Source organism: Acinonyx jubatus, chromosome D1 (genome assembly GCF_027475565.1).
Source record: "Acinonyx jubatus isolate Ajub_Pintada_27869175 chromosome D1, VMU_Ajub_asm_v1.0, whole genome shotgun sequence".
NCBI lineage: Eukaryota > Metazoa > Chordata > Mammalia > Carnivora > Felidae > Acinonyx > Acinonyx jubatus.
This window is the reverse complement of record NC_069390.1, coordinates 112901427-112926855: the sequence shown is the minus strand read 5'-3', so window position 1 is coordinate 112926855 and position 25429 is coordinate 112901427. Positions and strand designations below refer to the sequence as shown.

Here is a 25429-nt window from a genome sequence, read left to right as displayed (position 1 = left end):
AGAAACATCATGGCAATAAATTCATATCTTCCAGTACTCACTCTAAACATCAATGGACTAAATGCTTCAATCAAAAAAGACGGGTAACAGAATGGAAAAGAAAACAAGATCCATCTACGTGCTGTTTACCAGAGACCCACACATTAGACCTAAAGACACCTTCAGATTGAAAGTAAGGGGATAGAGAACCATCTATCATGCTAACGGTCGCCAAAAGAAAGCCAGAGTACCCATACTCATATCATACAATCTAGATTTTAAAATAAAGACTGTAACAAGAGATGAAGAAGGGTGTTATATCATAATTAAGGGGGTCTATCCACCAAGAAGATTTTACAATTGTAAACATTTATGTTCCAAATGTGAGACAACCCAAATATATAAATCAATTAATTACAAATATAAATAAACTCATTGATAATAATACCATAAAAGTAGTGGACTTCAATACCCCACTTACAACAATGGAAAGATCATATAAATAGAAAATCAACAAGGAAACAATGGCTTTGAATGATACACTGGACCAGATGGACTTAACAGATATATTCCTAACATTTCATCCTAAAGCAGCAGAATATACATTCTTCTCCAGTGCACATGGAATGTTCTGCAGAATAGATCACATACTGGGACACAAATCAGACCTCAACAAGTACAAAAAGATCGAAATCATACCTTGCATATTTTCAGACCACAATGCTAAAAAACTCGAAATCAAACACAAGAAAAAATTTGGAAAGACAGCAAATACTTGGAGACTAAAGAACATTCTATTAAAGAATTAATGGGCTAACCAAGAAGTTAGAGAGTAAATTAAAAAGTACATGGAAGCCAATGAAAATGATAACACGACAGCCCAAAACTTCTGCGATGCAGCAAAGGTAGTCATGAGAGGGAAGTATATAGCATTCAGGCCTTTCTAAAGAAGGAAGAAAGGTCTCAGACACACAACCTAACCTTACAACTTAAAGAGCTGGAAAAAGAGCATCAAATAAAACCCAAAACCAGCAGAAGAAATGATACAGATTAGAGCAAAAATCAATGCTATCAAAACAAGCAAACAAACAAACAAAAACCAGTAGAACAGAAGCTGGTTCTTTGAAAGAATTAACAAAATTGATAAACCACTAGCCAATTGGATCAAAAAGAAAAAGGAAAGGACCCAAATAAAATCAAGAATGAAAGAGGAGAGATCACAACTAACACAACAGAAATAAACCAATAATAAGAGAATATTATGAGTAATTATATGACAATAAAATGTGCAATCTGGAAGAAATGCACAAATTCCTAGAAATATATAAGCTACCAAAACTGAAACAGGAAGAAATAGAAAATTTAAACAGACCCATAACCAGTATAAAATTGAATTAGTAATAAAAAAATCTCCCAAAAAACAAGAGTCCAGGGCCAGATGGCTTTCCAGGGGAATTATACCAAACATTTAAGGAAGAGTTAATATCTATTCTCTTGAAGCTGTTCCAAAAAACAGAAATGGAAGGAAAACTTCCAAACTCTTTCTATGAAGCCAGCATTACCTTGATTCTAAAACCAGACAGAGACCCCCCCATAAAAAGGAGAACAATATACCAATTTCCCTGATGAACATGGATGCAAAAATCTTCAACAACACATTAGCCAACCAGATCCAACAATACATCAAAAAAATTATTCACCACGAGCAAGTGGGATTTATACCTGGGATGCAGGGCTGGTTCAGTACCTGCAAAACAATCAATGTGATTCATCACATCAATAAAAGAAAGGACAAGAACCACATGATCCTCTCAATAGATGCAGAGAAAGCATTTGATAAAATACAACATCGTTTCTTGATAAAAACCCTCAAGAAAGTAGGGATAGAAGGATTATACCTCGCAATCATAAAAGCCATATATGAACGACCCAACGCTAATATCATCCCCAATGGGGAAAAACTAAGCACCTTCCCCCTAAGGTCAGGAACAAGACCGGGATGTCCACTCTTGGCACTGTTATTCAACATAGTATTGGAAGTCTTAGCCTCCGCAATCAGACAACACAAGGAAATAAAAGGCATCCAAATCAGCCAGGAGGAGGTCAAACTTTCACTCTTAGCACATGGAATGAAACTCTATATGGAAAACTCAAAAGATTCCACCAAAAAACTGCTAGAACTGATCCACGAATTTAGGAAAGTGGCAGGATATAAAATCAATGCACATCAATCAGTTGCATTCCTATATACCAACAATTAAGCAACATAAAGAGAAATCAAGGAATTGATCCCATTTACAATTGCACCAAAACCCATAAAATACCTAGGAATAAATCTAACCAAAGAGGTGAAAAATCTATGCACTTAAAACTTTAATGCATAGTTTTTTTTTTCAACGTTTATTTATTTTTGGGACAGAGACAGACAGAGCATGAAGGGGGGAGGGGTAGAGAGAGAGGGAGACACAGAATCTGAAACAGGTTCCAGGCTCTGAGCCATCAGCCCAGAGCCTGACGCAGGGCTCGAACTCCCGGACCGCGAGATCGTGACCTGGCTGAAGTTGGACGCTTAACCGACTGCGCCACCCAGGCGCCCCTACACTTAAAACTTTAGAAAACTTATGAAAGAAATTGAAGACACAAAAAAATGGAAAAATACTCCATGCTCCTGGATAGGAAGAAGAAATGTTGTTAAAATGTCAACAGTATCTAAAGCAATCTACATATTCAATGCAATACCTATAAAAATAACACCAGCATTCTTCACACAGCTACAGCAAACAATCATACAGTGTGAAAAGACCCTGAATAACCAAAGCATCTTGAAAAAAGAAAACCAAAGCAGGAGGCATCACAATCCCAGACTTCAAGCTGTATTACAAAGCTGTAATCAAGACAATATGGTACTGGCACAAGAACAGACACTCAGATCAATGGAACAGAATAGAGAACCCAGAAATGCACCCCAAGATGTATGGCCAACTAGCTTTTGACAAAGCAGGAGAGAATATCCAATGGAATAATGACAGTCTCCTCAGCAAGTTATGCTGCGAAAACTGTACAGCAACATGCAGAAGAATGAGACTGGACCACTTGCCCACACCATACACAAAAAGACACTCAAAATGGATGAAAGACCTAAATGTAAGATAGGTAGCCATCAAAATCCTCGAGGAGAAAGCAGGCAAATAACTCGCTGACCTTGGCCTCAGCAACTTCTCACTCAACACGTCTCTGGAGGCCAGGGAAACAAAAGCAAAAATGAACTATTGGGACCTCATCAAAATAAAAATCTTCTGCACAGTGAAGGAAACAATCAGCAAAACTAAAAGGCAACCAACAGAATGGGAGAAGATATTTGCAAATGACATATCAGATAAAGGATTAGTATCCAAAATCTATAAAGAACGTATCAAATTCAACACCCAAAAAGCAAATAATCCAGTGAAGAAATGGGCAAAGACATGAATAGTCACTTCTCCAAGGAAGATAACCAGATGGCCAACCGACACATGAAAAAAATGTTCAACATCACTCATCATCAGGGAAATACAAATCAAAACCACAATGAGATACCACTTCACACCTGTCAGAATGGCTAACATTAACAACTCAGGCAACAACAGATGTTGGCGAGGATGCGAAGAAAGAGGAACTCTTTTGCATTGTTGGTGGGATGGAAACTGGTGCAGCGACTCTGGAAAACAGTATGGAGGTTCCTCAGAAAATTAAAAAGAGGACTACCCTACGACCCAGCAAGTGCACTACTAGGTATTTATCCAAGGGATACAGGTATGCTGTTTTCAAGGGACACATGCACCCCAATGTTTATAGCAGCACTATCAATAATAGCCAAAGTATGGAAAGAGCCCAAATGTCCATCGTTGGATGAATGGATAAAGAAGATGTGGGGGGTGTGTGTGCATATATATATATATATATATATATATTTCAAAAACAATGAAATCTTGCCATTTGGAACTATGTGGATGGACTGGAGGGTATTATGCTAAGCGAAATTAGTCACAGAAAGACAAATACCATATGACCTCACTCATATGAGGACTGTAAGAGACAAAGCAGATGAACATAAGGGAAGGGAAACAAAAATAATATAAAAACAGGAGGGGGGGAAAACATAAGAGACTCTTAAATATGGAGAACAAACACAGGGTTACTGGAGGGGTTGTGGGAGTGGGGATGGGCTAAATGGGTAAGGAGCATTAAGGAATCTAGTCCTGAAATCATTGTTGCACAATATGCTAACTAATTTGGATGTAAATTTAAAAAAATAGAATTATTAAATAAATAAATAAATAAATAAATAAATAAATAAATAAATTTTTAGCTTCATTTTTCTGAGAAACAGAGAGAGAGAGAGAGAGAGAGAGAAAGGCTGGACACAAGTGGGGAAGGATGCAGAGAGAGAGGGAAACACAGTATCTGAAGCAGGCTCCAAGTTCAGTGCCGTCAGCACAGAGGCCAACCCAGGGTTCATACCCACAAACTGTGAGACCATGACCTGAGCAGAGGTGGGATGCTTAACCCACTGAGTGACTGAGGCACTGCAAAAAACGTCTGACCTATAAGGAACATCACTGCTACATCGCTGATGAAGGGACGTAGAAGGGGCACATGTATGACCCCCTCCTGTGCCGTGGTGGGGCAGAGTGCATGAGTGACACAACTCCTTTGCTGAGGCGACGACGCAACGGTGACCCCCCCTCCCCAAGGGCAGGGGCACATGCGTGAACCCCCTCCTGTGCTGAGGGGTGATGGGGCACATGCATGAACCCCCTCACTCATTGAGGGGAGCAGAGCGCAGGCAAGATCCCCTCCTTTGCCAAAGGGTGGGTGCAAGCATGACCTAACATTTACCCTAAGCCCTAATTCTAATCTTACCCCTAACCATTACCTTAACACTTGCCTGCTTCTTTAGCTGTGAAAGTGAAAAGAGCCATTCAGGAAACGTCATATTTAATAGTGGCATCACTACTCCCTCACCGATGGGTTGCAAGCGTGACACCTCTTCATCGCTGATGTAGGTGTATCGAGGCTGTCCTAGAAGGGCAAAAAATATGATTCGTGTACTGTAGGCAGCTGTTAGGGATGCAGTGATGAGCATTCATAGTAGGGCTCAGGCATTGGTATATGATCTTAAGATCTGAAGACCAAAAGTAGACAACCAACTCCGAAGTTGAGACCAGGTGAATTTCACAAGACAAGCAATAATGCTAGTATGTGCAACAAGAAATATTTGTCCTTGTATCAGCTTCTATCAGAGCGAATAACCATGGATAGTTAACGATAAAATGAAAATAACCTAACTGTAAAGTCGATATCAAAGCAATTGTTGACCCAACACAGATAGGCAATCAAGGAAAGATGAAAAGAAGTAAAGGAACTCAGCGAACACAAACCCTGCCTGTTTACCAATAAAATCATGTCTGGCATTTCTAGTACTAGAGGCCATGCCTGACCAAGGAGATTTGTGAAAGGGCTTTGGTATCCTGACCGTGCAAAGGTAGCATAATCACTTGTTCCCTAAATAGTGACTCATATAAATGGCCACACGAGGGTTTTACAGACTCTTCAAATGGGTGAAACAGACCTTCTCATGAAGAGGCGGGAATAGGACAAGAGTCAAGAAGACCTATGGAGCTGCTTTAAACTGTTTTTACCTTCATTTCATCCCTCAAAGAGAGAGGGAGAGAGAGAGAAAGACAGAACACGAGTGGGGAAGGGGCAGAGAGAGAGGGAGACACAGTATCTGAAGCAGACTACACATTCAGAGCTGTCAGCACAGAAGCCCACCCAGGGATCAAACCCACAAACCGTGAGACCATGACTTGAGCGAAGTGGGACGTTTAATCCACTGAGCAACCAAGACACCACCAAAAACATCTGACCTAAAAGGAACATTACCTCTATATCACTGATGAATGGACGCAGAAGCGGCGCCTGCGTGACCCCCTCCTGTGCTGAGGGGAGGCAGAGCACATGAGTGACACCATTCCCTCCCCGAGGCGATGGTGCAATGGTGACCCCCTCCTTCACCACGGGGGGGGGGGTGGGGGTGGGGGGTGGGGGGGAGGCCATGCTGAACCCACTCCTGTGCAAAGGGGGGCACGCTAATGCCTGAAAACCTTCCGTGCCCAGGGGGGAGGAAGCATGACCCAAGTCTTACCCTACCCCTGATGGTAATGCTAACCCTAACCCTTACCTTAAGAGATGTGTTTCTTCAGCTGTGAATGTGAAAAGAACCATTCATGTAACATCACATTTAATAGTGACATCACTACTCCCTCCTCAAGGGGTGACCCTCTCACCCGCTGATGGGGGCATGGGGGCGAGGCGAAAGCCTCAAACACCTCATGGGCTGAGAGGGGCGGGGCACCTGTGCAAACCTTCCTCGCAGAGCAGGGTTGTGCACGTGCATCACACCCTCCCACCACAAGGAGTGGCTGTGCACACGTGTGAACACCTACCGTGCCAAGGTGAGTGGGGCACATGCGTGAACGCCCTCCCTGGCTGATGGGGGGGTTGTGTGTCTGCGCAAATGCCCTACCTCACGGAACGTAGGTTGTGGGCATGCATGAACACCTTTCTGCCACAGGGGCTGTGTGCATACGAAGGGGGGCTGTACGCATGCATGGACACCCTTCCATGCCAAGGGAAGTGGGGCGCATGCGAGATCGCCCTCTCTCCCTGATTGCGGGGAAGGGGGTGTGCATGTGCAGACACCCTACCTCGCTGAGCCTGGTCGTGCGCATGCGTCAACACCCATCAGCAACTAAGGGGTGCTGTGCACATGCGTGAACACCCTCCTGCACCAAGGGGAGTGGGGAGCATGTATGAACGTCCTCCGTGGCTGGGGGGTGTTGTGTGCATGCGCGAATGACTACCTCCCAGAGAGAGGGTTGTGCGCTCCCTAGAACACCCTCCCGCCACGAGGGGGAACAGTGCGCATGCATGAACACCCTCTGCCAAGGCCGCGGGGTGTGGGGGGGGAGGGCGGTGGATGCGTGTACACTGTTTGGCACCGAGGGGAGTGGGGCACATGCGCGATCGCCCTCCCTGGCTAAGGGGGTGTTGTGTGCATGTGCAGATGCCCTACCTCACCCAGCAGGACTGTGTGCATGCGTGAACAACCTTCTGCCACGAGGGGGCGCTGTGAGCATGCGTGAACTCCCTCCCTTGCGGAGGGGGGTTGTGCACATGCACAAATGCCCTACCTCATCCAGGAGGGTGTGCACATGCGGGAAAACCCTCCCACCAGGAGGAAGGGCTGTGCGCATGCGTGAACGCCCTCTGGCATTGAAGGGCGCGGAGATACATAGTTTGCACCTTCCCTCCCTGAAGAGGGGTGATGCACATGCGTGAAACCCCATCCCCAGTGAATGGGCGAGGAGCATAGCGCAACACCCTCCCCTGCCTGAGTGCCATCTGGTGCGTGGGTGAACGCACTCCCATACCAAAGGGGGGGAGCGCACTAATACTTGAAAACCTCCCGTACCCAGGGAGGAGATGGCTTGACCTAACCCTTGCCCTACCCCTGATGGTAATGCTAACCCAAACCCTTATCTAAAGAGCTGCATGTTTCTTCACCTGTGAAAGTGGAAAGAACCTTTCAAGAAACATCACATTTAATAGTGACATCACTACTTCATCCCTGAGGGGTGAAGCTGTGCATGAGTGAAACTCTCACGTGGGAACCTGAGGAGAGGCAGAAGTCTATACACTACCTCTTGGGCCAAGTGGGACGGGGCGATTTGTGAACATCCTACCTTGCAGAGGGTGGTTTCTGCTCAGTTCCACGCCAACGGAATTGGGGCACATGAGCAAAAGGCCTACGTCACTGATGGGGCATGATGTTCATGCGCAGAGGACCTGCCCAGTGGAGCAGCATTGTGAGCATGTGTGACCACATTCTGTCATGAGGACGTGTTGTCCTCATGCGTGAGCAAGCTTCCCCAAAAAAAGGGACTGCGCGCATGCTTCAACATCCTTCTGCACGATTGAGCGTGGGGACCATGCGCGATCACCCTATGTCTTTGAGCGGAGGTTTTACATATACACAGACACCTTACCTCAAAAAGTCTGATCATGCGCATGCCCCAGAAGCCATCCAATACCAAGCAACACTGTGCGCATGTGTGAAAGAACACCCTCTCGCTCCCACAGTGGGGAGTATGCGCAAACACCCTTGCTAATGCTTGAACCACTCCTGTGCCAGGAGAGACGTGGCTTGAATTAACCCTTATTCTACTCCTGATGGTAACCCTACCTTAGCTAACCCTAACATAAATCTCCTAGCCCTAACCGCTTAACCCTAATCTCTAACCCTAAACCCAACTCCGAAACTCCAATCCCTAAACCCTAACCACTAGCCTTAACACTCTAACCCTAACCCCCTAGAGCTAACCCTCTAACTCTAACCCTAAACCCTAACTGCCAAACAGTAACTGCTAACCCTAACCCTCTAACGCTAAACCATAACCCCTAACCCAAAACATGACACCCTAACCCTCTAATCACCTAACCCTACCAAGTAACCCTCAGCCTCTAACCCTAATCCTCTAACCCTAAACCCCTAACCCTAACCCACTAACACTGAACCCTAACCCTACACCCGAACCCTGACCCCTAACACTTAACCCCTAGCCCCAACCCTAACCCCTAACCCTAACTCTAACCCCTAGCCGTAACCCCTAACCTGAACCCAAACCCAAACCTGAACCCTAACCCCACCCCCCCATTTCTAAATCCAACCTTCCCTAACCATCAACCCTAACCCTTAAACCCTCACCTCACCTTGATCCTGACCCTTTACCCTGACTTTATACCCTGACTTTCACCTTGATTCTCAATTTACTCACCTCTTCTTAACCCTGATTCTGACCTTTAACCCCTACCTTTATCTTTTACTTTGGCCATAACCCTGAATGTCACTGTAAGCTTTACCCATCCTCATCCCATCCCCATAATTTATTCTGGACACAGCCATAGTTCTTTAAACCCTAATACCTCTTCTAGTCATATAACATCAATACAACACAAAACCAGAAAAAAACATATTTGTATCCCTTTAAATACAGATCTAACAATCCTCCAGAGAATACAGCGATATAAAACCAAAGCACATAAAAGAATCACGCACCATAAGCAAGTCTACCCCAGATATTCAAGGGTTATTCAACACGCTGAAACCAAACATTGTTATGCACATTTTTTTAAATGAAAACATGTGATCATATTAATTGATACAGAAAAAGCTCTAAACAAAATCCAATGCTAGTTTATGATACGCACACAAGAAAGTCAGAATAAAGAGTAATTTGTTTAATAAACCTACAGCAAAAATCATTCTCAATTTTGAAGACTGGAAGGTTTCCTCTGATACCGGGAACAAGGCCAAGATGCAGGCTTTTCACTCATTACTCAATACTGTACTGAAAGTTCTATCCAGAGCAACGAGGGAAAAAAAAAGTCATCCACATGTGAAAGGAAAAGGTAGAACTACATCTATTCAGAAACCAGAGATGACATCATCTTATATAAAGGACTTCCAAAAAAAAAATCAACAAAAATTATTGGAGTTAGTCACCTAATTCAGGAAAGTTACAGGGCAAAATTTTGATGCACAAATATCTCACTTATTTTTATACACTCACAATGAATCCTATGAAGAAGAATTTAAGAAAACAATTCCATTTTAGGTAACATCATCAATAAAATACTTGGTAAAAGATGTAAAAACACTGCTGAAAGAAATTAAAGATGATCTGAAATGTACTATTGCTAAATGGCGATAGTACACAATGCAACATGTAGATTCAATGTGATTCCCAGGAAAATTCACAAAGGCCTCTGAGAAGAAATGCACAAGCTCATCCTGACAGTCATATGGAAAATCAAGGGACTACAAAATCAATAAAACAATAAAAAAAATAAAAGGTAGAACTCATACTTCCCAATTTCAAATCTTCAAACAAAGCAATAAACATTGTGATACTGTCATAAACATATACATACAGATCAGTGGGATTTAATTGAAAACACAGAAATACACCCTTTCATCTATGGTCAACTGAATTTTGACAAGGGTGGACAACATGCCATTATGGATACAATGGTCTTTGCGACAAAAGGGTGCTAGACAACTGACTATCACATGCGCAGAGGAATGAAATTGGACCCTTACCCTCACACCACATACAAACATTAACTCAAAGTGGATCAAAAACTCAAATGTAAGAGGTAAACTTATAAACTCTAGAAGAATAAATGGGGATAAATCTTCATGAGCATTGAGTTTAACAATGCTCTTAGAGCTGACACCAAAGCACAAGCAAGGGGAAAAAAGTAGATAATTAGTTTCCTCAACATTAAAAACCTTTGTAGATCAAAAGGTGCTATCCCAAAAGGGAGAAGACAATACCTAGAATGGAAGAAAATATTCGCACATTATTTGTGTTGTAACAGTCTGTTATACAGAATATATAAAGAGCTTTTACAACTCATCATCATCATCCACAACAAATAAGTTTTAAAATGGACAAAGGACTCAGATATACCTTTCCCCAGGGAGATCATGGTGAATAGACATGTAAAGATGTTAAACATTAGTCCTTATGGAAATGGAAGATTTGAACCAACATTAGATACCCTTTTACACACACTAAAATTGCTATAATCAAGAAAACTACAAAATAACAAATGTTGGCAAAGATATTGACAAATTGGAACCCTTAATGTGGAAATGTAAAATGGTGGAGCCTATGTGTAAAATAATTTGGCATTTCCTCAAAAAGATAACAACATAGAATTACCATATGGCTCAATAACTCTACTCTTAGATGTATATCCCAATGAATTGGAAACAGTAGTTTAAAAAAAGAGCACGTGCACAAACATATACAGCAGCACTGTTCACAGTAGTGGAATGGTAGAAACTATGCCAATGCCCCGCGGTGGGTGAGTGGATAAACAAACTGGGGCAAACCCACGAACAGCAATATCATTCTGTCCTATAAAGGAATGAAGTAACATGGTGAGGCTGTAGAGAACAGTGCAGTGGTTCCTCATAAAGTTAACACAGGACTCCACCTCTGCACACACGTACCCAGAAATTGAAAGCGAAGCCTTGAGCTGACATTCCTGTTGCTGTGTTCATAGCAGCTTCTTCACAACAGCTAAAACATGGAAGCAACCCAAGTGACGGCGGGACAGGTGAATAAATAAACAAGATGTGGTCTCTACACAATGCAACAGGCTCAGCCTCACAAAGGAAGGGAATTCTGACACCTGTTACAACATGGACTGAACCTTGCAGTCATCGTCCTGAGGGAAATACGCCAATCACAGGAGGTCAAATACTCTCTTCTTTACAAATAAACCCGCTTTTGCTGGTAGAAACTGGAGGTGTTGTTTTTAAGGTAAACAGAACCAATGAATAAGCACACTCGCAGGATATGAGACCAACACACAAACACCACATGCACATCTACACACTCCTGACGACCCACAGGAAGAAGAAAGAGACCATCCCATTTACAACCGCATCAGAAGGAACGACGTGCTGGGGGGGGGGGGGGGGGGAGGTGGGTAATCTAAGCAAGCAGGTGACAGGGCAGGCCTGCTCTCTGAGGACAGGACACTGGGGACAGAAACGGAGGAAGACTCACAGGGATGGAAAGCCACTCTGTGCTCCTGGACGTGGAGGAACTGACACTGTGACCACGTCCGTCCTGCGCGGAGCGATCTACAGATCCTGGGCCAGATCCGGCACCGAACTCCCCAGGACTACGTCGCAGACACGGAACAGACACCCCGACCAGAGCGGCCAGAGCGACTGGAGCGCAAGCACCGCCCGGGCACCTGCTCCCAGACCGTGAACCGCATGAGGACGTGGCGGAAACCGAGTTGGTGCGGAGCAGGAACACGGACGCGCGGCCCCGGGGCCCAGAGCGGGAAGACCCGACGGCCGCGCGCACAGCCCCGCGGGGGACACAGTATCACCGCGCACGAAGCGGCGCCGGGTCCTTCCCCCGATGAGTCCCCTGAACACCGACCCCCTTCAGCGTCCCTGCCCCGGAAGCTCCTCCTCTCGGGCTTCGCTTTCTCCTCACCTGCTCCTCCCCAGGCGGGTCCTGAGGAGACCGGGTTCTTGTCGATGTGGACGCGGCCCCACGTCCTCCTGAATCCCCCACGGCGGTCCCGAGGAAACGTGGCTCCTGTCACACAGGAGGCGGGCTGAATGCGCGTGCGAGCGCCTGGCTCAGGCGCCCCCTTGCAGGCGGTGGAGGTAGTGCTGGACATGCTGGGCTCACAGGTCCACGGAGGCAGCGCCCCTTCCTGGCCAGGAGCTGAATCCATGACATTTTGGAAATTGAAACTGACGCGGAGCCCACTATCCCCTAACTGTGCCAAAAATAGTTAAGGAACAATTAACTGGAAACCATATGAAATGAAATGTACACACAAACTTTACCACCTACACCAAAATTCACTGGAAACTGTAGAGAAATTTAAAATGCAAACACAAGGGGCAGCTCTTGCTGCCCACGGTCCTGTCCCTGTGCTTTAATAAAATCACCCTTTTGCACCAAAGATGTCTTCAAGAATTCTTTCTTGGCGTGGGCTCCGGACCCCGCAAACCCCACTATCACCCCCAAAACTTCATCATTTATATGGCACCCATCATGTGGGGCAGTCTTTTCATCTGGATTCTGGGCTGGTGCAAACTTGATGAGTACTCTTTCCTTCCTTTACCCTCTTTCAGGGTCTTTTGAGAAGTATGGTCTTATTGGAACATTGTCATGTCAATCGCTCAGGCTGCCATCCCTTCAAGCGTGGCTATTCTACCCGGAAGAGAAAGCCTGCCTTATGGTTGGAAGTTAGCACCCTAGCCAGAATGGTAACATCTTTAAGAAACTAAGATTGACTATGAAGCATAATGCCAATAAAGCCCCTTGGAAATGCTGGCCTGATACCTTGCTTACAGAGTTCCCAGCAGCCTTACCAGGTGAGTAAAAAAGTCACTTCCTGGAAGGTACAGGAACCTCAGGATACTGTAAAGACCTCATGAAAAGGAATCTGCCCAAATCTGCAGGTTTTGCAGACAGGTCTGATGCCAAGTACTTGACCTGGCTTTTGGCCTAGACAGGCTACTAGAATTTCAGTCTAGAGGTTCCTTATGAAAGGTTCCAGCAAAGCAAATTTTCAAAGATCTATATGCTCAATCATCAGTCTTGCTGAGCTTATGTAATTATTAGCTTGTGAAAACTGGACTTGTTTTACAAATGAATTAGTCTTGATTTGGCTTCCTCTGGAAATGAGGGTTTTTAAAGAGAAAAACTATGTTTCAATAATGCACCTTCGTGGATGTAAAATTCTACTTCTGATAGTCTACAAATATTGTTTACCTAAGCTGGAAAACTTGAGATAAACTTGAAAAAAACTGTCACAATAGCATAGGTATGGACAATCTTCTTGCTTGTTATTCTGTGCAGAGAGTAACAGGACCCCATGGGCATATGATTGCTTAAACAACTAAAATTGGGATAATTGCATATGGAAAGTCTTTTCTCACTGTAGACCTATAAATAGACTATAGCGCTTTATTTCATTATTCACTTGAGGCAGGGTTAATTGATACATCTCTAAATGAATATGCAAGTCATAGCCTTGCTTAACCTGATCTGACTGTTACTAGAAACCCACCCCATATAAATCCAGGAGACATGATGTATTTAAAAGACTGGAAGTCTAATACAGCAGGGGTTTTAACTCCAAAATGGAAGGTCCCCTTACTGGGTTGTATTATGTACTTCCACTACAGTAAAATTAGAAGGCCATTCTTCATGGACTCACATATCAAGAATTAAACCTGAACCTTCTTCACAGGAATCTAGTATGCAAGCTGACATGCCTTCTTATTCCTGTGAACCAGTGGAAGGCCTCAAATCTCTCTTCAAATGACAGTAATGGACTGAAGGAAAATTACCAAAGGTTTGTGTATATATGCTTCTCTTTCCCATAACATGACCTTATTTTGTTGTCTTTTTCTGTGTCTTCCTGCCTGGTGATGTTACGGAATCAGGCTGGAATGCTGGCGGAAAAACCAAGTGGCACTCGGAGATCTTGGTGAATCGGAGATTTATTTAACGCCGGCGGGTTCAGAGGAGACCACTTCTCCAAAGATCTGAGCCCCGAATGAAGGGGGGTGAGGGTAATTTATAGTTTTCAGCTTCCATATCTGTGGTGGGGTTTCATGTACGTGGCAAACAGGGCAAGAAGAACCCGGAAGAGGTCTCTAAGGTAGAGAACAGAGCTTGTTTTAGTCCTGTCAGCCATCTTATGGTGTAAAACTTTATTCATTTTCCCAACAGTCCCCCCTTTGATGACTTTTTAGAAATATTTTCTTAGGCATCACCTTTTAGCTCTAGGGGTTGGTACCCTCGGAAGGCTAAGATACATGCTGCAGTTTGGCGAACAACAGCATTTTCAATAAAACATACCAGGGTATTTAGTATACAGGGGCCGATGGCCACAAGTAAAATTACGGAAAGGAGGGGCCCTGCCAGGGAAGGGAGCCAGGACGCCCAGTCTGTGAGATCCCATCCTCTCCATTGACTGATATTTTCCTGTCGTCTGCATTGAATTCTTTGAGTTCCTTAACCTTAGTCCTGACTATTTCTGATTGGTTTACAAAATAGCATTCCTCCCCCAGAAAGATACAAGTCCCTCCTTTTTCTGAAGTGAGGGGGTTGAGGGCTGGCCTATTTTGGAGGCACACTGCTGCCAGGGAGTTTATTTGCCTTTGTCAGGTTCCCAGGGAGTCTGCCATCTGTTCCATGTCCAGCTTGTTGGTGCCGTCTCTATTAGCCCGACAGCAAGAAGCAAGATCAGGGCGATGACACCAGTAAGGGGCAAGGGCTGGCAGAGTTGCATCTGAACCCCTGGGCTCAGTCTACATGTTGATTCCTCAAGCTTCTTCCATGTGCAGGCCAGCCAGCTTCCAGGGTGTGGCTGGAGCAGGGCTGGAGATCTCAGGGGCCAGTGTCTTTTTGAGGGTCAGTTTAAGTGGGTTGACTGGATCTGGATCACTTCGCCAGGTTGAGGGTTCCTCTGAGTTGGCCTTCTTAAGTCTGGAGTGATGGACCCATAGGGTGATACCTGAAACTGAATCCTCTATTTGGTTGTATATCTGTAAAGTCCACCTCCAAGTCTCAGAAAGGGGTGGGTTTCTGGTAAATGTCAGATAAGTTTTAGGGAAGATATGGTTTGCATATTTAGAGATTCATCCTGTTTTCCAGTTGTCTAAATAATCATATGCCCATGGGGGTCTTATTGTTATCCCCACAGAATAACAAGCACAGAAGATTGTCTATACATGATATACTGTGACAATTTTTCTGAAGTTTACCTCAAGTTGTCTAGTTTAGGCAAACAACAAACATTTAAAGAATATCAGAACTAGAATTTAACATCCATAACAGTGCATTGTTGAAACATAGTTTTTCTCTCTAACCGCCCCCCTTTCCAGAGATAGCCAAATTGAGACCAGTGCATTTGTAGAACAAGTCCAGTCTTAACAAACGTGGTCTAATTATTTAGTAAGTTCAGCAAGAATAGCGATTGATCATGAGGATCTTTTAAAGTTTGCTTTGCTGGAACCTTTTATAAGGAATCTCTGGGTTGAACATTTAGTAGCTTCTCTAGGCCAGAAGCTGAGCCAAATACTTGCCATCAGACAGGCCTGTAATACCTGTAGAATAGGTCTAATTCCTCTTCATGACGTCCCCAAGATATCCTGAGGGTCCTGCACCTGCCAGGAAGTGACCTTCTTTACTCAGCTGGTGAGGCTGCTGGGAACTCTGTAAGCAAGGTATCAGGCCAACATTTCCAAGGGACTTTATGGCTCCATGTTTCATAAAGCCAACCTTAGTTCCTTAAAGCTCTCTGGTCATATCTGAGTCTATGAATGTCACTCTCAAATATGACATTCCAGTCAAAGCCTTGGTAAAATAACCAGTATTTCCAATGGTGACCTGTTACAAGATGAACAGATTCTTACTGAACTTATGCAAACTGTAATTGCCATGAAAGAAAGAATACTCACTGAGAGTTTTTGAATTTCAGGGGAGTTATGTAGAGAGAAAAGATAAATGTTTCAGTTTGCAAATGAATATGACATTTCTGTATATCATAGATATCTTGAGAGAAAGTGTCCTTAATCTGGAAGAGCAAACATTAGAGAACCAACAATATTTCCAACAAGAATCACAAAACTATAATCTTCCTGAGTTCATTTAATCCCATGTTCCTAATTCTTGTTCATTTTGAATGCAGCTTTTTAGTTCTGGAAATTCTTACCCATTTTAATATTAATCTTAAAGATGTCAAATACCTGTATTTGTCCCCAAAGTCCTTTTTATAAATCTCCTTGAAGAAGAAACACATTTTGTGAGAGAATAAGAACAATTATAAATGACAAAAATCTCAGAAATAGACATTGTTAAAGATCTGATGAGAGTTCACTATGATGCAATTGACAAAGAAATTCAGTTGTTTCTGTGACACATAACAATTCAAGTAATCAGAATATTAAGTGATGACTGTATGCCAAAACATTAAAACATTAGGAAATGCATATATATTTGGGCAGTTACAGCACTTACCTGTGCAATACAATCTAAGGTTTACCATTGTACGACAGTGCTTTTCCCAATAACTTAGCATCCCAAATAAAAGGGCCTAATTGGTCAAAAAGACTTCATTTACAACTTAAATCCTGGGAAGTTTTTTAAAACCTTAGCAAGTTATAAGTACAGCCTAAATAGGTTTACAGATGATTACAAATCTTAAGACTTTATTTATTCAACCAAGGTGGCAATAAAAGATCCAAAAGGTCAATGGATAGCATTATGTAGTTCTTACCAAAACCTAGCTCCCTTAACATTGAGAAATTTTAAACTAAGTGATCAAATACCTTATAAAGATGAAACCTAAAACTTTGGTTTTCCCGGAAAACAAACCTTTGTTTGCACTGTCTTATCAAGAACAGATCAGCAGTCCAAGAAAACTTTGTAATTTGAGCAGAGAGAAAAGCAGAATTTCAACCTTATACCAGTATACTTTTAAAATTCCATTCATCTCAACCTTAGTCTATCCTGAGCACACATAAATTCCTTGGGATTGCCCTTCATGGACCTTCTACAACTTCCCTTTGCCTTCAAACTTTGTCCCAAAGCCATTTCTCTCCAAATAACCAGTCTCATTTAGAACAAAATTACCTTCTTCTACCCTCAACAAAAATGTATTTCCATTCCTTGTATCTTTCTTACATACCTCCTACTTTCCTACATACAGGGTTGCTTTCCCTATTTCCATCAGTCTTAAGTACACTTAGCAGAATTTTAACTCTTAAGAAAACTTAGTCTCCAATTGAGGACTTAGTAACCAACTGAGAGGTATTTACACCAGAATTTTTCTTACATGGTAAATTCATCAACCAATTAAGTACAAAGCATGTTTTCCAATAGGTCCAAATAGCCTTAATTTCTCTGCAATAAGAAGTTAAAAATACAACCTATGTTCAGTAATCAAAGCTTTAGCAATTCATTCTATTTGGAAAAGACCTAGATGTCCAAGAGGGTGCACTTTACTCCTTGACCTTGAGGATGGGAGGAGAAGCCAATGGTGCCTGAGGCACTGAGGAGGGTATAGGAACCAGTTATGTAGACCACACCCAAGTTGGTGCAGAAACAGCAGGGGGAGGGGAAGGCAGAAGAGGCAAGGTGCCAGTAAAAGGCAGAGAAAGAAAACCTAATTCAAAACCTTAACTCAGAGAGAGGAGCAGACGCCATGTTTTTTCCACCAAAGTGGAAATATGGAGTCCACATCAGGCCAGAGAAGACTGGGAATTTCCCCAAAACAAATGGAGTTTCAGAAACTGCTTGGGAACATTCCTTAAAGTCCCCATCCCGAGGTAGACTAACCACATTTGGCTCCAATTATAGCTGTTAACCTGGGAAATGAGGGAGAATCCCTCACATCCATTAGGCAGAGGAAGAGGGAGAGAGAGTCAGTGTCCCCTTCAGTCTGATTCTATCTCGGCCAGACCAATAAGGTCCCCTTCTCGAGGTTCCTCCTGATATCGGCTGGGTTTCCGGGACTTTCCCTGGTTGTGACATTTATTCTTTTAATGTCCTTTCTCCTTGCAGTAGTCTCGTTGACCCCTTGCTAAGGAGGTTCTGGGCCTTACACCTTTTGGCGGGTAGACCTTCCCCATCCTTCTGTTGTGGCTCTGTTGTGCCTCTGGAGCAAACAGGGTGTAAGCCTCACATAGCCTCTCATAATAATCCCTGGGGGAATCCCCTTGCTGCTGGGCCTATTCATGGGCTTCTCTGCCCCTGCTCTGATCCCCTGGAGGAGAGCCTCTTGGTACCTGTGGATGTGGATGGGCATCTGGAGAGTGTCTGTGCCTGACTGAGGGCACAATCTGGCCACTGGTCCTTGTGGGGGAGGGTTCTCTGGGTCCGTGAAGGGAGGAAAGATGGGCAGCACATCCAGGGCTGGAGGAGAGGCAGACAGAGGAGGAATTTAAAGCACAGGGGCAGGGGGGAGGGAGCACGGTGAGTCATAAGGTGGCGGAAAGATGGGATCTTCTTCTGGGTCTCCTGCAAACACTAGGGAAGTGGTGGGTTGCTTCTGTGGTTCCCTGGGTGAGTCTCCAGATAAGGCAGCTAAAACCTTTGCCTATCTCTGCTTGCTATGGATGAATCGCACCCAAGGCAGAGGATTTGAGGCAATTTCAAGCCAGGAGTCGATGTATGGAAATCGATCAGGGTGACCTGGGTTCCCAGTGACTATCAGCCAAACCTGCTGCACTACTTGAGCATCTAATGTCCCTTCCAAGGGACATCCTACATCGAATATGGGCCATTCTAGTTCACAAAGGTCCTTAACTTCCCAGGTGTCGTTTTTACCCCATAATCACCTGAAAAACCCTTTTTAAAATTTTTGAGCATGACCTCTAAAATCGTAGGCTTACTCTGTTTTGATCCCATTATTAATTCCTTTCTCGTGTTCGGTGTCATGGAGACAGACAAAGGGAGGGTATCCCCTCAGATGAGAGAACCAATCAGATACTCCACTGGTTGCGTTCCCGTGGGAAACTTTAGGTGAGGCTTGGCCATAGTGGATTCGGCTTTGTAACTTGTGACTGGAGTCTAATCTGATGCCACCCTGGACTGTATGCTTTTCACTGCAATGTAGGTGAGCCCACTCAGACTCCATAGACTTGTGGGGACCTTAAGGGTGCCCGTCCATGGAGCCACAAACTCGAACTCGACTGGCAAGCCTCGCCAAGCCACACATTCACACACACACACACACACACACATACACACACACACACAAACACATACACAGCAGAGGCTACTACATTCCCTCCTGCAAAATTTTCTACCTGTGAGATCACTCAGGTCTCCAGGCAGTGATCAGGTCCCCCTTCCACCCTTTTGGGTGGGCCTCACTACTTTGGGGCTCTGGCCTTACTGGTTCCGATGTCGAGTCCAGTTCCCCACCTACCAGGCCTCTTTGAACCCGGCGGGAACGGCAGAGCGGGGCTGGCCAGAGGCAGCTGGACAGGAGACTGACGAAATTCAGGCAGGGGGCACTTTCTCCTTTGCTGTTTCTTCACTCCATCACCATCTCGCTGTTCTTCCAAACCGGTGGCAACCATGGGCCAGCGCAGTTGGTTTTCCTGGTCAGGGAGCCAAATATGTTACAGAACCAGGCTGGAATGCTGGTGGAAAAACCAAGGGGCACTCAGAGGTTTTGGTGGATTGGAGATTTATTTAATACCAGCGGGCTCAGAGGAGGAGACTGTTTCTCCAAAGATCTGAGCCCCGAATGCAAGTGGGAAGGGTAATTTATAGTTGTCAGTTTCCATATCTGTGTGGGTTTTCGTGCACAAGGCAAACAGGGCAAGAAGAACCCAGGAGAGGGTCTCTAAGATAGAGACCAGAGCTTGTTTTAGTCCCATTGGCCATCTTTGGTGCATTACTTTATTCATTTCTCCAATACTACCTCTAGGTTGGAACCCACAAACTCCAGTTAATCAGTCTAGTGCTCTCCCTAATGAGTCCTCTGGACAACTGGGTTCTCCTTGCATCTTCCACCACCCCAGCCTAAACACATTAACCATTATCTCCAATGACTCAAGGTTCACCCTAACTCCTATCCTCATATCCTAAACCCTCATTCCCTAAACCATTACCACCCTATCCCTCTAATCTCTCAAGTAATAAGCACTCATCCTCAAAACCTTCTAAACCCACACCAAATACTGTCACCCCCTTACCACCTAAACAATTACCCTCTCAGACCCTCACTCACTCACCCTTAAACCATCACTTCCAAATTCTGAACCCACTAGCTCCCCCCCACACCACCCACTGAACCTCCTAAACCCTCCCCTACAAACATCCACCAGCTTACCCCCTCATCCACTCACCCACAAGAAATATTTCATCTCAAACCCAATAACACTCTTCTTCCCACCTCCTCACACAAAAACACCCAAATCATAACGGCGTGTGAACACAAAGCCATATGCCACAAACCCAAAACTGTACACCATTAAACAATAGAATCCTAAAACCATAATCTATAAGCCATATACCACGATGCACACATCATCAACCAGAACCATTATCACAACCAAAGCCAACATAAACATTCACAGCAATACTATTCACAAGTGGAAAATGGTACAAAATATGCAAACATGCCACAAAGGGTAAATGAACATACAACATGGGGTAGATCCATAAACTGAAATGTTCTTCCAACATATCAAGAAATGAAATAAATTTGTACAGCTACTGAGGAAAACTGAATGGGAGTTCCTCAATATCTTAAAAATATAATTAATTAATATACCTCAGGGTATATACCCCAAATATTTGGAAGCAGGGACTCACTCTGTAATTCTTCTCCAAGATTTGTAGCCCCATCATGCACAATAGTCAAAAGGCTAACCTGACCATTGAAGAGTGAATGGGTGATGTATACACAATGGAATATTACCCAGCCATGCAAAGGACTAAAGTACTGATTCATATTACAATATGGGTGAACCGTCAATTCACTACGCAAGAGTAATAAACCAATCACAGAAAAGAATATTATAAGATTCTACTTGTTTGGGGTATCCAAAATAATTTGATTCATGTGATCAAATTCACCAAAAAAAGTAAAATATGGTTTCCAGGCAGATGGGGAAAGAAGAATGGGGAGTTAATGTTTAATATACACAGACTTTCACTTGGTCAAAATTTAAACATTCTCAAGGTGAAATATGGTGATTTGTGCACAATGGGAATATATTTAGTGGCATACAACTCTAGACTTAAAGTCTTTCAGGGGCGCTTGAGTAGCTCAGTCAGTTAAGGGTCCAACTTAGGCTCAGGCCATGATCTCACAGTTTGTGGGTTCGAGCCCCACGTTGGGCTCTGTGCCAACAGCTCAAAGCCTGGAACCTGTTTCAGATTCTGTCTCTCTCTCTCTCTGCCCTTCCACTACCCAGGCTCACTCACTCGCTCTCTCGCTCTCTCTCTCTCTCTCTCCCTCTCAAAAATAAATAAACATTTAAAAAACTTTTAAAAATTTAAAAAAATCTTTTAAATGGTCACTATTATGTTTTGTAAATTTAACCACAATTAAAGTCATGACTGAAGTACTCAAACATGTCACAACATGAACAAAGACTGAAAACATACTAAATTACAGAAGCCACACAGGAAAGGCTGCCCAGATTGAAGCCCTCTGTGATCTTTAAATCCATCATGGTTGTGAAGTGAGTGAAAGTCTCAAGAACAGTAAAGTGGGTCACAACAGGAGGAGTCATTGTCACAGAGTTCAGGCAGGTGATGACAGTTGCAGTTGCCTCTGGATTAGATTATAATGAAGAAACCATAATGATTTCCGTGTTTGGGAGTTCTATGACAGTTCCTGGGGAAGATGTCCCGTTTTGAGTAAAAAACAAAGAAGTATGTCATAAGAAGGGGCAACTGTGTAAAATGACAGCTGGTGAAGCTGAGTATAGAGATAAAGAGTATTTCTACACTACTGCAGACTTTCTATATGTTGGAAATTCATGGAAACTACATTACTTCTCAAAACAACCATATTAGTAACATACCAGAAAAGTGTAGAACACATCAAACTTCATGATGGAGGCCAAACCCTACCGGGACATAGTTCACAAGGTGCAACATATTACTAAAGGACCTTGTGGTAAAATTATATTAGTGGCCATGATGCTGTGGATGTTGTGGATGACCTAGGATATGGTAGAAACACGCCATTTTGATTTCCCATCTTCCACCACATCACTCCACAAAAAAACAAAACTAAAAAAAAGTTACATAAACAAACTCAGTGAAATTGTAGGATACAAAAACAAGATACAAAAATCATTACATTGGACAAACTCATAATGAACCATCAAGAGAAGTTAAGAAAACAATTAGGAAAAAACCTTACCACAGACGAGAAAAACCTATACCATGAAAATGATAAGACATTGATGAAGAAATGGAAAGATATTATGTATTCCTGGATTATAAAAATGAATATTATAGAATTGTCATTTTACCCAAAGTGATGTATGAATGTAATCCCTCCTGATCAACATTCTAGTACCATTTTACACAGAAGTAGAAAAATCCTAAAAGGTGCATGAAACCACAGAGGACCATGAATAGCCAAAGTATCTGTATAGAGAAGAACAAGCCGGGAGGCATCACATTCCCTGATCTGAAACTATATTACAAAGCTACAGTAACCAAAACAGTATGCTATGGGCTAAGAGACAGAAAGACCAATGGAGCAGAATGGACAGCCCAAAAGCAAATCCACACATATGTGGTCAACTAATTCACAACAAAGGAGCCAATAATATGCAATGGTGAAAAGACAGTCTCTTCAGTGAATGGTGCTGGGAAAACTGGACAGCCCCAAGTATAACACCAGACCTCTTACACACCACACAACAACTGATGGAAAACCCACAAGAGCTAAGAGGAAGGAGGAGCACCAGTACAGAGGGCAGGGCTGCCCTGAAGTCAATGAGCCCTGGTGTCCTGATGGGATTTATTCCCAGTGAGGACATTGGCGGGACCTTCAGTGGTTCTGATTTCCTCCTAAGCTCCCCTGATTAAGTATCAGCAAAGACAACGCTGGGCTCAGGTGTCTCCTGGTGATGTTTCCAACTCTGAAACAATGGTTTTACAAAGGATGTACTTCAGAACTTTCCTCAATGAGTGAAGGAAGAGGGCAATTGAAAGGGATGAGCCCTAAGAAGCTTTTCCTGCAAGGGCCCCTGTGGGGAAAGGCAAGGACCAGACAGCGGGGAAATGATAGACAACAGCACCCCAACTGCCTCCCTTGCACATGGGAAAGGCCCTGCTCTGAGGGCACGAGGACCAAACACCCACTTCCATGCCAGGGGGCTCCTTCTCTCAGTCCTCGCTGAGGATGTTATCCTGGGGAGGGGTGTTCCAAGTTTGCACATGCATCTCATTGTTTAGGGTCAGAATCCTGATCGGGAACCCCTTGCCCAAGTATGTGATCCAGGTGACACTTTGGTCATCAGACATATCAGCCTTTACCTACAAGGGGGCCCTCCCATGAAGACTTCTGAGAGGTGGGCCAGAGAGGGATAAAATGGGCTGTAATGGAAGGTTCATGCCTTACCCACGAACACCATCTCTGGGCCCCTCCAAGTATCAGAGTCTTGGGGGATTCCAGCCAGTGAATCCGATCTCTTCCCCTACTCACTCTGAACCCCTAACCCCAGCAACTGTCTCCTCAGCCTTCACACTGGGATCAGACAAGTTATTTAACACATCAGGCATTCAAGGAATTCTTGTTGACCACTGATGGGCACAGCTTATGCCCAGGCACTAGTCCTCCAGATACATCATGCCAAGCAGGCATCAAAGGAGATACTAGAGTGGCATGGGTAGGAGGGAGCAGCATACTGGGCTGGACCAGTTATAATATTCTATTTTTAATATCTTATAAGTGCCTACCTTGGCACAGGCCCCAGCCAGTCACTGGGGTTACAGAGACAGAAAAGCCCCATTATATGCAGGAAGGGCATTGCAGGGGGCCCACTGACCCCAGGCCCACCAATGACCACACAGCCCTGAGCATTGCCATGACCTCTGAACACACCTACAGCTGGCCCATCCCCAGAGCACCAGGCCTGGGTCTTAACCATGTGGCATCTTTCCTCAAAAACACAGGCCTAGAATGCACCCACCACCCACTACAGCCCTCAAGTTTCCAGAAAGCCCACATATTCTGTTGGATATCTGTGGGCTGGATGGGGATAAGCCAAGAAAGTGACACCCCTGTGGAATCAATGCTGAGGAGACTGTCTGACTCAACCCTATGGGTCCTTCCCTCTGGACCCTTGAACTTCACCCCTGGACCTCAGGGCTGGTGAGCAGGGCTGGGCTGAGAGGCTCTCTTTGCATTGTTGCTGATCTTTCCTTCCTCAGATGTGGCTTGGAACCTTGGAAATAAATGCTGAGATTAACTTTTTCAAGTGTTTTCCTGACACAGTGGTTGAGGCCAAAGATGTCTTGATGCTGCCATGGATGGGTCCACAGTGGAGAGCAGTCAGAGCTGGGGACAACTTGCTGCCCTCCACGTCCCTGGGCTGAGGTCCCTCACTGACCTGGTAATGGAATTTCTCAGTATCTGCTGGTGGCAGGAGAAAGTGGAATCGGGGTGTACAGGGGTTGTTCCAAAACTATGGAAATCTCTCTATAGCAGCCCCGAATACCTGGTGGCTCTGCTCTGCATACTGGATCCCCTTAGAAATTACACCTGGGATCAGATTCTGTTAGTTCCCAGTTCCAGCCTCCATGCCAGCAGTCCATCTGCTTGCGCTGAGGCCAAGTACAATGTCATGGAAAGGAGGCCAACCCAGGGCTGATCCCCACTTGGCAGCGGCAGCAGACATGACACAAGCCATGGGAGGGGAGCTTACAGGAGGGTCTCAACTACAAGACAAATCTTTAAGTTGCTGCTCCACAAATGCTGCTCATTTTCTGGAAAAGCCTTCTCAGTCAACTGAGATTTTCAGAAGTATCTCATCGGATTTGATGTCAACTAATGTATTATGAAAGGACCTTATTTGATCTTATTAATTTGATGCAGCTGAATTAACAAACATGGGTCCTATTTACAAAATTCACCAGGTTGCCAATGAATAGACATCTTGAAGTCAGAAAGTACTGCATTGGGAATCCAGGTCCCCAGCGTCATCCCTTTGCAAACTGTGATGTTTGCAAACTTGTGAAGACACAGGATGTACTTTGCAAGGACCAATGATACCCTTGATCCTGAGAAGGTGAGAAGG

At 44.1% G+C, this 25429-nt stretch overlaps 1 long non-coding RNA gene across 1 annotated transcript; it reads right to left on the bottom strand.

The window, feature by feature from the left end:
* Positions 1-14122: 14122 nt before the first annotated feature.
* On the bottom strand, positions 14123-16785 carry LOC128311976 (uncharacterized). Its single transcript, XR_008290753.1, has 2 exons — positions 15752-16785; positions 14123-14296 (listed from the first exon to the last, which is right to left on the bottom strand). It is a non-coding gene; the product is annotated as an uncharacterized LOC128311976 (long non-coding RNA).
* Between the last annotated feature and the right edge of the window lie 8644 nt (positions 16786-25429).